General features: G+C 45.3%; 1 protein-coding gene across 9 annotated transcripts in view; it reads left to right on the forward strand.

The window, feature by feature from the left end:
* Window positions 1-14,750, forward strand: part of AKAP13 (A-kinase anchoring protein 13) — a 321,421-nt gene that overhangs the window by 20,374 nt on the left and 286,297 nt on the right. For 8 of the 9 annotated variants that reach the window (XM_019477514.2, XM_019477513.2, XM_019477515.2 and 5 more), the window contains exon 2: window positions 12,037-12,095. The exons of the other annotated variant lie outside the window; for it this stretch is intronic. The gene's annotated coding sequence lies outside the window, so the exon portion shown is untranslated. The remainder of the gene's footprint in view (window positions 1-12,036; window positions 12,096-14,750) is intronic. 9 annotated transcript variants of the gene reach the window in all.

Consider the following 14,750-nt stretch of genomic DNA (forward strand, 5'->3'; position numbering starts at 1 on the left):
CCCAGGTAAAGAAAGCAGGTTGAAAGAAACTTACCTGCCTGCTGAGCTGGCTGCGATCCTGGCTCTGCAGGGTATTCGAGTGTGCGTGCCCCTTTCCGCCGCAGCAGCCTGTGGCCGGGCTGTCCTGCGCTTGGGGTGGGGCTGAGCCCTGTTAGCCGCCCCCCCCCCCCCCCCCAATTCTTCTGCCTAATATGTAATGATAGATGATTGTGGCTTGAGATTCAGCTGCATTGGTGGATTTTGGGATCATAACGTTGCTTACTTTGAAGTCCAGTAAGATGCATGTGTCCTACTGACACTGGAAAAAAATGGATCTGTTCTATGTGGAGTCCATCTTGTTCGTGTTGCTCTGAATATTCCCTTCACTTTGAACTGTGTTATTAAATGGCTTTTTATTTAAATTGGAATTTTTCACAACTTTCCCACCCTCCTGTTTCCGCCATCTTTTTACTATTCTGGTGAGATGAATTGCATTTGTATGTTTTCATTCTTATGGTTTACCTCTTTCTTGTCTTTTTTTTCCCTCTCTTTTCCTGTCCTTTCAGTGGTAAGTTGAAGAGGAAATGAAAAAGTCACACCCCAACATTCCAATTAATATTTGTGAAAAGCTGGTCTTTTCCTGAACTTGTAAAACAGAAACGACACGTTTCCTACAACCACTCGGCTCCCCTCTTTAAACCTTCTCAAGTTTACATGAGAGGAGTTTAGGAGGCGGCGAGTAGAATGTGCTGTCTTTAAATAAAAAGGTAGGCAGACATCATCCGTTTCCTTGTGTTGTGGTAAAACATCTGACAGTGATTCAGATGGATTTCTGGGATCACATACTCATTTTTTCCCCATGGTTTTTCTTTACGTGAATGTGACTTTGCATGTAGTAATGAAAGAAATCTTGACAGTATTAACTAGACTATTGCCAAGCTTTGTCCTTATTTACATACTCAAACCATAGTATTCCCGTGGTTTGAATGAAAGGATATCAAATTCTTTCTTTGAAGATCCAGTCCCTTGCAGAAAGTCCCATGCTCAGCCTTCCCCTGTGAGGAAGCCACATCTCGCGTGAGGGCACTTTCTTTGGCTTTAGTCTCTGTCACCCTCAATGTCAAGAAGCACCACTCCAGTACCAGACTTCTCCTGTGTTCTCAAGCCAACTTGTGCTGGCTGCTCTGAGGTTGTAAACTTTGCTTAAAAAGCAGTGAAGACAACTTGGGCCTTAAATCAGTTTAGCAGCTTGAATTATAGCTTATACTTGGGTCTGGTGGTTAACTTGAGTTACATGTACAGCTTGCCTTGGTAACCAGCTGAAGTTTAAATGTTTGCTTTTTCTGTTTTTTGGGGTTTTTTGCAGCATAGATGTGTCCAGAGGAATGTGTCTTTGGATAACACTGCTTGTCTCCTATTCTCTTGTATCATTGTGAAAGAGGTACAGATGATTGTGCATAAAACAAAGTTGTTATCATTGCCTTTCCAGCATTTGCTCTGACTACAACCAGCGTTTGCCTGTTCAGTGCAAAATACAGTAGTGACATATGGTGAAGGGAACAGGAAGTCTGCAGGTTGCAGGGTTCTGCTAGGATACATGTGCAGTGGGGCATGTGTTTTTAATTTTAGACCTGGCAGTAAAATATGTAAGAGCAACACTTAAAAGTGAATAAACGTGTAAGAGCAATGTAAATGGAACAGGGGGTTGTGTTGTTGGCTACAAAGGACCAACTCACAGGATCATCATAAAAATATTAGTTTATTAGATGGATGCAAAAGTCAGATCATAAGCCTTGGGGCTGATCCCCTCAAACACACACACATTCACACATGCACACACACTCACAGTAGCTAGCTATGAACACTAAGCACCGATGTCAAGATACCTATCCCCAAGTGCTGGAGTCTGCTGTTGATGGCTAGTTGAGGCTCCTTTCAGTGCGATGTTGCTTCAGTAGGGGGTTGCTGACCAGTCCTGGCTGCACAGGCAGGGTGCTGGTCAGGTCATAGAGGGTGCCATTGGGGGTCATTCTTCACTGCTTTTTATCCCACTCTGCTAGACTTTGGAGACTCCCCAATCTCCAAAGATTGGGAAACTCCCCAATCTCCAAAGTCTAGGAGATCCAAAGACTCTCCTAGACTTTGGAGACTTCCCCAGTCCAGGGGCCATTGACCTTGTGGGATGTCCCCTTTGGTGGTTGCTGGATGGCAGCTGTCAGCCCCGGGGGTAACATCCGCAGATATGTGCAGTCTTGGGAGTCTGTTGATAAAGTTTGATTAATTCACTGCCGTGATTAGTTCAAACTGGGGCTTCTGTACCTTTAGCAGTGAAGTTGCAATCTATATTTTTATTATAAGTACACCTTATAGTCTATAAAAATAATAATATAATAAAAGAAGAAGCGGAAGGAAGGAAGGAAGAAAAGGTAGAAAGGAGAAAGCATTCCCCAAAAGGGGGCAAATACTGCAAAAGGGGCTTTTTTCCATATGGAGGGACTTCATGGGGGAGGGGGGTGGGGGAACAGGCAAAAAAAAAAAGGTTTCTTGCTACATTTTGAGAAATGTATGGCAAACCACAGTAGCAGGGTAGATGCAAATTTAAAAAGTAACAGATTTCGAGAGCTGTGCTAATGAGGAGAATACTTCTCAGTCTTGACTTTCATAGCAGGGAAGGTCAGTGTTGGTCTTATTATTTGGAAATGGTGTATATGTGAGCTAGTTTTATTGCTAGCTGTCTTAATTTGTTCTACGGCCAAATCTTGGTCTTGATTTGGGTAAATTGCTCACTATTGTCTGTAGCTTAGTTCTGCAGAATTGGTAGTAGTCTATCTTTGGGTGTTTCCTTTCAATTATCATCCTCAAACATCTATTTTGGTAAAAAAATGCTTCCTGTCTCAAATCCTTGCTAAGCAGCAGCTATTTTTCTGCAGATTAGTGGCTGATTACATGATGTTTTGTTATGTCTTTTTTTTTTTTTTTTTGTGCTGTAAATGCTAAGCACTTCATTAATGTTTGAATTTGTCTGCTTGTGTGAACTGAACTGAGAAAATGAAAAATGCTATCCTCCAAGTTAAAGGAACAGTGCCAAAGCTGCCGAGCAATGCAGGTGTGGAGCTGTACAAGGCAGAGTGCTGCTAAACTGATAGCACATCTTTGCTGGTCTAGGACAGGGAGCAAAGTGTAGAGTAGGATGCAATACGATGCCAAAAGTGATAGGGGCAGGTAAGCGCTATAATTAGAATTCATCCTGGAATGGCTGTGTTTGAAAGAGGGGTTTTAATGTATACACATTCATACATATTCACCGAGATGATGGGCTAGGTACGCAGAGTGGCGTGGAAAGGAAGGAAGAGGTTAGGAGTGTAATGAGGGTACAGTTGGGTAGAAGAGGATGAGTAGAGCAGCACTTTGATTACAGTTCCATTTTAAAGCTTGTTTCAAAGCAATCCTGCATATTTTTACATTCGTTCAGAAGCACTTGCACCCAGTGCTCTGAGTTTGGAAAATATTAGTGCATACAAAGGATTTTGCATGCAGAAATGTTCCCCCCAGTTATAGAGGACACGCATATGTGTGCAGCAGTTAAGGCTGAGATTTGTAGTGATGACTTTAGTTAGCTTTGAATAAGGACCCTGTAGGCACGTCCAGACAAGCATGCGTATGCCTCTTGAGGCAGGGCAAGAGGCACGTGCGGGAACGAAAAAATGTTCCCCATGCTACAAGTTTGCAGCACAGGGAGATATTAGACCCCTGGATATCCAGGGGTCTAAAAAACCCACTCTGCAATATTGTGGAGCAAGACATGGTTCGAGACCATGCCCGGAGCCAGCATGGAGTCGGTCCTTGAAAAGAGATGCTCTGGTTTTGGCCAAAGTGTCTCTTTGGTGCTCTTGCTGCCCCCGGCATTGTCTAAGGTAAGTGGGGTAGGTTCATGGGTGTGGGTGGGTGAGGGGTGGCAGGGGGATATGAGGAGGGGTTGGGGAGTGGCAGGCGGGATGTCCTTGGGGCTGCAGGGGGTGAGGACCTGGCCCAGATCCCTGCGGCTCACTAGTCCAGCTTTGCACTGGAGCGGGTTGCATGGCTCTGGGAGTTGCACACAGGAACAGCGCCTCCCGGAGCTGTGTGACCCACTCTGATGCAAAGCCAGACTAGAGAGCCACATGAGGCTGGGCCAGGTCCTCACCCCACCCCCTTCAGGCACAGTGGGGCAGAGGTGGGAGCTGGTCCTGGAGCCCAGCCTGGCTGGGCGCCACCCATGGTGACAGGACCCGGTGCGGCTTGAGGTCCCCGTGTGCCACGCCAGGTCCTTTCGCCCAGCTGGGCCCTTCCTATTGTCTCGGCCGGGCTGAGCCGACTCGAGGTGATTCAGAAATTGCTCGTTCGTCAGGGCGGGCTGGTGAATGGAGAGGCTGACAAGGTTTAATGGTTGTAAAAACGTTAGTTACGTCGCGGGTGGCTGCGACGGAAACGGTTCGGTCGTCTGGACAACAATGTGAGTTGCTCCAGCTGGCGAGGCCAAAGCCAGCAAATCCGTCCGTAACTCAAGCCGGCGGGAAAAGGGTACGTCTGGGACTGCGCTCAGCGACGGGAAGAAGGATCGATAGGTGATCAGTCTATCGACCAGCTAACCGCAAGTCGGATCTCTTTAGAGGCACTCTGCAGCTTGCCTCTAAGTTCTTCGACTTGGGTGGAAGTCGCGCTAATTTTTAAACGGCCAGCAAGCCAATTACCGGTCGCCACGTGTGAATAATTTAGCACTAGCCAATAGCGGGACACAAATTTGCATTCGAATAGCGGGAACTCTTTGCACCGTGCATTTCTGTGCTGCAAAGGGAAAATGCATCCTGCAAAGACAGCTGCAAATTGGCGGGAACTCTCTCCTGCACGCGGGTTCTTGATGCAGCAAAAACCCTCGCTGTGCAAGAGGCTCTCATGTGACAAGAAAATTCCATAGTGCCAAGGCACCAAAATCACTGGGTCGTGACACCTATAGCGGCAGGACCCAGCCACGGAACCGAGCCGGGTCTTGCCGGCCCTGGGGCTGCTTGTGTTGCTCGGTGCAGCCTGGTGGCATGAGCAGCCCCAGGGCCGGCAGGTCCCGGCTCGGCTCTGCGTGGTTCCCGCGTGCTGGGCCAGGTCTTGCCACTATAGGAAGGGCCTGGCAGAGCAGCCCCAAGGGTAACTGGGCCCGGCATGCAGAGACCGCAAGCCATGCCTGGTCTTGTTGCCATGGCCCCAGCTGGGTGGCAGAGGGGCCCCAGGACCCAGCTGGGCTTGGCACGCGGTCCCCACATGCTGCGCTGGGTCCTGCCACCATGAGACTGGCCCGGCTGGGCAGCAGGACGAGCCCCAGGGCTGGCAGGACCTGGCTGGGCTTGGTGCACAGTGCCCCACTAATGCTGTGAAAAGCTGTTTACGGGCCCTGGTTGTGGGGGCTGGGGCCCTCCAGGGTGGACCCTGGACCCTGGGTAGGGGGGAGGCCTCCAGGGTGCCTGGGACCCTGGGCAGGGGTGCTGGGGCTCTTCAGGGGCGAGCTGGGACCTTGGGTGGGGGGACGGGGCAGGGGACCCACCCCTCCTGAGCAGCTCCCTCACAAGGTCCCCCACAACCACAGTCCCCCCAGCAGTTGCCCCACATTTACCCACAAACCGACCCACATCCCTCCACACACACACCCACCCACCTTCCCCCACACCCCTTCTCACCCCCTCCTGCAAACACCACATCCCCCCTATCACACACCCATCATGTGTGAAGAAAACCAAAAGGACACATCAACACATATAGGTATTTAGAATTTACTTTGTCATAACGATAGAGACATTGGTAGGCTTCCACATTGCTTTAACATTGTAACTATACCAATAAAGCATTACTCAACTGATCGCTATCTGTCTCTCTGTATATATGTGTGTATGTAGAGTGGTTTTTTGTTTCAACTGTGGAAGAACATGGATTTTGGGGTATTTTTAAAAATGGATTTGGGATGCTGCTGCAGCAGTCCAGCTGGCACACGGGGTACCAGGTACCAATTAGCTGGGCCCCAGAAGCTCCTGAGAGTGAGTAGCCCTGAACTACTTGCCAGGGCAGCTTTTTGTGCTGATGGGGCCAGGACAGGGCAGCTTTTTATACTGCTGGGGATAGCACAGGTGCTGGCCCCAGGCTCTAGTTCCCCCTGGCTGCAGATCCGGGAGGAGCCAGGCAGGGTTATTTTGCCCCAAGTAGCACAATTTGCTCCACAACGAAGTGCATGCCCGCTTCTATTTGAGCTGCTGCAAGCACACATGCTTGCATGTGTGGATGCGCCCTATCTGAGCATAGTAGCACACTGAAAAATTGTCTGGTCTGTCTCGGTGTGAGCATGTTTACTATTTGGTTGGGGTTTTTTTTTGGGGGGGGGGAGGTTTCTAATCTTGTTAACTCCTTTCCATAAGCATTTTTCCCCTGCCAATCCCTTTGTATTACTTGTCTAAACGCTGAATAAAAAACGCGACTATTTAAACTGGTGGTGGTACCTTTGCATAGCAGTGCTTTTAGAGGAGATGTCCTATCAATACGTCTGGTAGCTTGGTGACACAGTACTTAGAGCCTTGTGGTTGGCTTAGAATTTTTTTGTGCGCGTGTGTTTGTGGATGTAGTTATAAATGGTTTACATCATGAGACATGGTATTAAATTCTTTGTAACTAAAATTATAATGCTGTCATCCAGAAGATACCTTTAGAAGTATGAGCTAATTTTGAAGCTGGATATGTATTGCAAGCAGCTTTTTCTAAAGTAGGTTTTTTGGACACACATTAACTTTTTGTGGTTCTGTTTATTCTTGTGGTATGGATATTCAAATCATTGTATTTTAGGACTACAGATGTTCGAGGAAAGTAAGCTTGTGTGAATGCTTATGGAAACTAGAATTTTTAAAGCAGGTATTTATACAAGAACACTCATGCTCATGATTACGGAAGAAATAAATACCTATTTGTTTATCTGAGCAACCCCAAATAAGCTTATATGTAGGGTTAAAAAAAACCCAAAACAAAACACATACTTGCCAGACATAATATATTTGTTTTGAAGAAACTAATCTCAAGAACATCCCGTGAGCAGAAAAGCTGGCTTTTTGAATGATTTCTGCAGACTTCTAAAATTGCAACTTTTATTTATTTATTTATTTTTTGCTACTTTTTTTTCCTTCTCTTTATATTGGGAATGAAAACCTATGAAATGTGAATATGTAGTACTATTAGGCAAGTTTCCAAACTTTTCCAAGATTTAGGATAGCTTTATTATACACTTTCTAAAAATAAAAATATCTTAATAGCTGTGCTGATATTTCATCTGAAAAGCTGTAGGAAGTCTGGAGGCTTCTGAAATACTGATTTTTTTTTTTTTTAATTTTTTTTGGATATTGAACTTCTGTTTCTGTAGGAGATGTCTTCTATATTAGTAGCTCCAAGAAAACTGAGGCTTGAAAATTAATGAACCAGAAGCAGAAAATATGTGGAGGAATTAGATGAGCAGTTTCAAAGTACTCTGTTGTATTTGTTGAATGGAGTTTTAAAAGCATTGCACAATCCACTTCAGGACAGGAGCAAACATTACTCTGGGTGTTCCCCAAGCTTTTCTCCTCTGTGCACAACTTGCTTTGCCCTTTTACCTTGTTTTACACTAGCCTTTGTTTCACTCTGCAGTAGTAGTGCAAAATCCCTGGTTACTATTGCTATGGTTGTTTCAGAGGATGGAAAGTTTAAAGAACTTTCTAATCTAGATTCAGTTTACGTTTTCTATATTCAAGTTACCACCTTAATGAGTCCAGGTTTGCTGGAAACTTTCCGCACAAATGGGAATTTGTTCCCATGAAACTCTAACCTATAGGATGAATGCGTTTATCGTTCTGAGCTAGACGTGGAGGGTCTAATACATTTGTGAGTAAAGGCAGAGTGCTGCTCGTAAAAGCATAAAGAGAATAATTTGGTTGCATCTGGAAACACAAACCAGCGTGCTGCAGCAGATTCTTGTAACGACAAAGAACCCACTGTTGAAATCCCTGCTTCCATTTATGCCAGTCTCAACCATTCCAAACATATAAAACTTCTTAAGATTATGGACGCTAAAGAAATGGGAGTTCTTAAACTTTGCACAATTCAGGCTTGTAAAGGAAATGGACAGGAATGGAGCGCTGCCCAAACAGACAAACGCTTTCTTGTTTTCAGCATCCAAATAACAGTGCCACGATGAGCAATTGTGAACGAGAAGGGCATTCTGGGTAGCAATAGGAAAAAAGCGTATAAAAAACCCCCCTCCCTGGTTCCTGTATCTATCCTGGCACATAAATAGCTTTTGGACAGGAGCAGGCTTTATTCTGCCTAGGTGGGCACAACTCTGATCCTAGAAAGACTAGGCCTTCCAGATTTTAAGGATAGAAGGGACCATTGGGATAATCTAGTGTCATCTCTTGCATGACGCAGACTATAGCACTTGTACCAGTAAAACCCTTTACCACAATATAAACTGTTGGTGGTACTAGGGATAGCTATGGGAGCCTTTCATTTTACAGGGCAGAATGAGACTTTGTGGGTGCACTGCTGGCCTGTAGTCCTGCTGTCCGAGCTCTTGGGATTAGAGCTGGCAGGTTTGGGTACTCTTTAATTAAATGGTGGTGCAACAAGGGCTGTCTTGTAACAAGAGAGAGCCAACTGTCTTACAAAATACACAGGCAGGCTGTGTCTTGCTATCCCATTACAACATTTCTATTCTGGGAAACACCCACTGGTGCCATCTGATAAGCTTGGCTCTATTAATGCTAAATTGCGAATTAAGTTATGTAGCTAATGGATTCTGTATACTCTAGATACTTATAACAGTACTTTGTGTCGATGTATCAGAAGCCCAAAGACTTAAGGTAGGCTACCCACATCCAAAAAATGGGGAGCAGCAGCCATAGGTTAAAGTCAACATTTTCCACTGAATCTGGGCGCGGGCAACATGAGTGTCTCCAGCTCCACCTGCAGCTGATGTGTATTGCATATTGGTAGCAATGGCTCAGGGTAGGCGCACAGAGTTGGTGAGCCCTTGAGAATTAAATTTCACTCTTGTGATGTGGCAAAGGATTTGTGACTTGGTAGCAGAGCTGGGAAGAGAATTGTGTGCCCTGTCTGCTCATAAGTACTTGCATAATCACAATTGTGTTAATTGGCAAGTTGCTGAGGATGATGTTGCAGCTTAATGCTGAAATTTGAATGGTCTTTCGATAGCAAGTGACAGTATGAAGAAGCCTGCATGCTAATGGAAAGCTCTGCTGTAATATGGGTGTTACTGCATTTGTCTATCTTCCATCTCACTGCCTCTGGCCACATTGGAAAGAGGATCATGCTGAATACACGAAGGGTCAGTCTGCTCAGAGGAGTCCCTTGAGGAACTCTAAAGACTCACTTTGAATTAAATAACCCAGGTAGTAAATTGGGTGTCTCCCAAAGGGGATTAGGTTGTGAAATCTTTTCTGTCTTATTTTTCTTTTTTTTCTCCCCTAGCACCTTTACTCTCCAAACACCACCCTGCCCCCTTCCCATTTCTCTTCTGGTACTTTGTGAGCAGGTTTGTGGCGCTTTCTCATTAAGTCCTGATGTAGTTTGAGCTGTAGGTTATTTCCAGCTCTTTCTGGTAGGTAGAAGTTGGAAATTGTTCATCTGTCTTTTCCAACTGTACTTGGTTCAGAATGGGTATCCATGGAAAAATGTTTCCCCCCTCCACAAGCATGCAACTCAAACACTGGGCAGAATGCCATTGGTTTTGCTCATAGGGGTTCTCTTCCTGTGGCTGGAGGGAGTCTAGCTATCAGGATTTGGCAAGATTTTATTCTGAATAGATTGAGTTGGGAGTGGTGGTTGTGGACCTGGTTTGTCTTGTGGTTGCATGCACTGTTCCCTCTAAGGTTTAGCGATCCATGAGCAATCCTGGTTGGGAGTGCATGGGTATTTCGGTGTGCCCACCCCTCTCCCCTCCTGCAGCAGCCTGTGGCCAGGTTGGGGCAGGTGGTGAGTGGCCAGATACTAAGCCAGTGGCAGTGGGGGGAGCAGCAGCGCCCCCTTGCCTGGGCACTGGGCATCCCTCCCAGGCCAACGCTGGGGGGCCATGTCCCCCTACCTCCCCTTTCTTTCCCCTCCCCCATCAGTATGCCACTGTGCATGGCATTAAAAAGTTATTATGCAGCATGATTTTTTTTATTGTGCGTGGCTTAGAGGGAACATGGTTGCACGGCAGTTTTGGCTTCAGCCAGTTGGGTAGGGATGGACATCACCTTTTATATAGCTTGTTATTCAGATTAATTTTGGATGAATAATTTGGTTTTGCTAGGCACCCTCCTGACCCTGCCTTCTGGAATCCTGCAAAGCTTCTGTTTTTATCATGGCCTTCTAAGCGTCAAGGACTTCAGTAGGCTTTTGGGGGCGGTGGGGAGCCCTTGTATAGAAAACAGTCGCTTCATTAGTAATGGTAATCTACAGAGAAACTGCTTGAGACCATTGCTGTGTGTTAAGAAATGTTGAGATCTCCATCCTGTTCCCATGGAAGTGGGGGGGGACCCCAGTGAGAGCAGAGTCTGATGATCACAGTATATGGAAATCTCTCATACGCGAGTCTTCTCCACCTGAAGAAACTTCAGCAGAATGGCTCTTCTCGCAGGTTTTCATACCTGTCTTTCCTTGCATTTCAGTCTGCATTTTATTTCACTCTTACACATGACCAGTCACCATGATCTGTCTCTCGATGTGCGCTTCAATTACCAAACACAGATGCATTCAGTTGACTACTGCCAGCTAAAATTTAAATTAAATCTTTAATCTCAAATTTAGATATCAAGAACTTTGTCCTCCCCCAGCCCTTAGTTCTGACTAATACGGTTGATACCTGTATTTCTTAATAAGAAAATAGATGGATTCCTATCTCTGCTGAGAAGTTTTTGGAGCAGTTTTAACAAAACAGTGCAACTTCCCTTCCCCCTCTCATGAATAAATCTTAAGTACCTTATCTGCTGTATCGGAAAGTCTTCCCTGGTTTTAACAGCCTCTTTAAGAGCAGATATAAAAGGGGCTTTCACTAGCAAACAGGAAGCAGAATGAATAGCAGGAACCTTTTGATAATGCACTGTCTGTCTGAGATAGGAAAATTGGCCTAACTAAATTGTACCAGATGAGTGAATGACAGTGGTTCAGCCAGGGCCAGAATTACAAGTTTTAATAGCTGGAACAGTTAATTCTCCCTCTTCAACTAATGATCAACTCCTTTCTCAATCTGTCAGCACAAACAGTCTGTTGCAACTGTCTTATTTACTTTGGGCTTTTCTTAACCTGCGGCTTGATAGGACTCCCTATTTTTAATCCACAACACACTTTAGAAGAACTACTGTGCCTACAAACATTGTGTTTCTGTGCCTGCTTATAACAAACACCGCTACAAGCAGGCATGGGTCTTTGTGGGATGCACTGCAGGGCTGTGTAGCTGTGATGATGTCCTACATATTTTAGCTTTCTGTATCCTGAGCTAAATGTTGTGTGTTCTTATATTTCTATTGGAATTTCACCCTGGGAGTGTCTAGATATTTGTAATGACCAGCGATTTCATTACCCCCTTCCAGTCTGGGCAGCTGTCTCTTGTGTTCTCCCTTCCATCTCATTGACTAGTATTCCTGGCTTGTTTAAAAAAATAAAATTTTAAACAAGTCTGACTATGGTAGTTGCTCAGATTAGCTAAATGTTTTGGTCCTGGTTTTCTACTGTTACACAAGTCTTTATGCCACTGAAATGTCATTGATTTCAGTGGAGTTGCAATTGGTGTAGAGCAGGTGTAATATAGTAGAAAATCCAGGTTCTCTTACTGCTGATATGCTTGTTTTCTGATACCTCCTTTTTTATTACTAAATAGTCTGCTGGTAATTGTACCGGAATTGAATGATAATTTTTAAAACACCTTTCTTTTTAAAAAATGTAGTTACTTCCTTGGTGTGTTTAGTATAAAGAAAGAGAAGACAACTTATTCAGTTATGTAAGTAACTCTGTGTTTTTCAGGCCTTTTCCTTGGATTTTAATATCAGAAATGTTTCCTTGCTGATGAGAACTCACCTTAGGTAGGTGAAGGAAGGTTTTTATATTTACAGATTTAAAATCCCATGTTTTATTTGTTCAGCCTGTTTTGTTTGGACTATAAACTGCCAGCTGGCCATACCATGTGAATGGTACTAAATTATTCCAGAGAGAGAGATTAAAAGTATGATAATGCCTTTATTATAATTTACAGGAGTGCTTTTTAAATTGCTTACTTTTTGGGAAACGTTCTTCATATAATCAATGGAAAAGGAGATGTATTGTAAGGAGGCCTTTTAGCCATGACCACATCCATTTACAAATAGATTCTTGATCATGGACTCAAAAACTGACATTGGTAAAGCTTCCTGGGTCCTGGGGCAGAATTTTTGGCTTTTGAGGGCAAATAATATGAAACGGGGAGGAAAAGCTCACAAGTGTTGCATTGAATTTGAGTTATCTCAGAAAACATTTTTTGTTCCATCACAACTCGCATGGCACCATCTCCAAGTTGAACAGTGAAGACACTGTCTCTGTCTCTTATAGGAGCTGAAGGTTGTTTGTAATTAAAATGGAGTTAAAACTGCCAAAGTCTAACTTTCTGGGCAAACGCTGTCATCTACCCACACCTCAGGCAGTACCTTAAGACTGACGTATAGCATGTTCTCTTTTTCCAATCCTTTTGCTGAAGATGAGGCCAGACTGCTCTCCTGCTTCAGAGTGGCATCCTGATACAGGATTGCGCTTCTCATTTAAGGTATAAGAGGGGGTGGTTCAAATTCCATGTAAACCTTTGCATGGATTGGAAAAAGTTACCAAAATTCTGCACGCTTGTGCCTCTAAGTGCTAGGATTTTGAAAGACCGTACCTTTCTTGAAAAGTGCCTTTTTTTTTTTTCCCTTTATTAAAATATCTGTGAAAGGGCTTTCTTCCCTCTCCCTGGTTCTACAGGCCACCTTTGGTCCTCTCCTGTGACTACATTGTGCACCTCATAGGCAGGCCCCTTTTGGGCCCCTTTTTTTCTTGAAGTCATGGACCCTGAGGGAAGTCAAGTGGATCCAAGCCTGACTTATGACTTTGGTCAAGGCTGTAGATCCAAAGGCCCCACACAGTCATGGGGTGCCCTGGTCTTCTGCAAGACCGTTCCTTTGTGCTTGCTGTTCCTGTCACCTTTATCTGTGATGCTCCAGTCCAGTTTTTAGGGCTGTGCAACGCTTTGGTAGCCCATTTTGATTTGGAGGAGATTCGGCGGCCAAATCTCCAGATCCAGATCAAATTGGGAGATCCATTAAAAGCTCCGAATCGAACCAGAAGCCTCTGAATCAATTTGGAGATTCAGCCATAGATTTAAACAGGGCTGCCTTGTGCTGCCAGTCCAGGAGGGCATGGGATCAGGCATTTGCCCCCGAATCTGCATGAGGCAGGCTGGGCTGGGCTGGGCTGCACTCTGGGAGGCTAGACCCAGCCGCCTGCTGTTGGGCTGCGCTATGTGGGGCGGGTGAAGCCAGGGCTGCGCTCCGGGTGACTAGCCCCAACTGCAGCCTGGAGAGCAGCCCTGGCTCCAACTGCTCCACAGAGTGCAGTGGAGTGGGGCCATTGGGGGTGTTGCAGCCACCCTAAAATTCCCCGTAGCCCCTGGCATTGGCCCCTCCTCGATCTGGGTATGTATGCCTGCCTCCATGCCCAGCTGCCCCCAGCCCCCCAACTGGTCTTTAGCAGCCCCAATCACTCCCTTGCTGTGGGGACATGGATCTGCACCCGAATGTCCCTTCCTTGCCCCCTCCACCCACCACAACAGACTTACCAGCTGGAGGCAGCTGTGTCCAGTGTGGTTGAGGACCACTGCCTGTTTAGTTTATGGCCAAATCTCCAGATCTGAATTGGCTGAATCAAATTGGGACAGTGATTCGAAACACCAAATTGAATCACTGTTCCTCCAAATTGGCTGAATCCAAATTGGATACTTGCCACTTTGCACAGGCCTACAATTTTGTACAGAGTATCACTCTTGCCTTACCCAGAAACTTGCACAGGATCTACAGACAAGAAGGCTGCCTCAAAAAGCTGTGCTGCTGTCATCCCAGTGGGCACCCACTAGTCTCACCGTGTTGGCACTTTGGGGCCTGATATACACTACAAGATGGGGGGTTCCTTAAGAAGAACCTTATGTCCAACTTGGATATGTTGACATCCTTTGCATCACATTCATTACAGCTGTCTTGATAGAGGTGCCTAAGGGTCCAGAATCAGTCATTTGGTCTTTCTCCAGATGTTTTCTGGTTATGAACAGTCTGAATGAATTGACCAAGGACTAAATTAGACTCTTTGCCTGTGTTTTGAGGTCTTTTGTTCTAGCTCTGTAGGATAAAAGAGGGAGGGTCAAGGTGCAGGCCCGTGTCATAAAAATGGGTTCTTTAGCAATTCTGACTGGCTTAGAAATTTTCAGTACAGCTGACCGTTCTTCTACGATCTCTTTTAGAAACAGGTACCTGGCCTGACTGAATTATAGCTCACAGATTGTATTTTTTTCCCCCCAGGCTTTTCAACAGGGCAAAAAATACTGCACAAACTAATAAAGAGACATGGCAGCCTTTATAAATCTGTTAAAGGAGCAGTCTCTCAGCGTTGTATACTAGACAGTACGTCAAATCTATGAACATACCCAGACCCAGGTGATAAATAACCCAGATAATTGTAGT

This window comes from Alligator mississippiensis, chromosome 11, assembly GCF_030867095.1.
Source record: "Alligator mississippiensis isolate rAllMis1 chromosome 11, rAllMis1, whole genome shotgun sequence".
NCBI lineage: Eukaryota > Metazoa > Chordata > Crocodylia > Alligatoridae > Alligator > Alligator mississippiensis.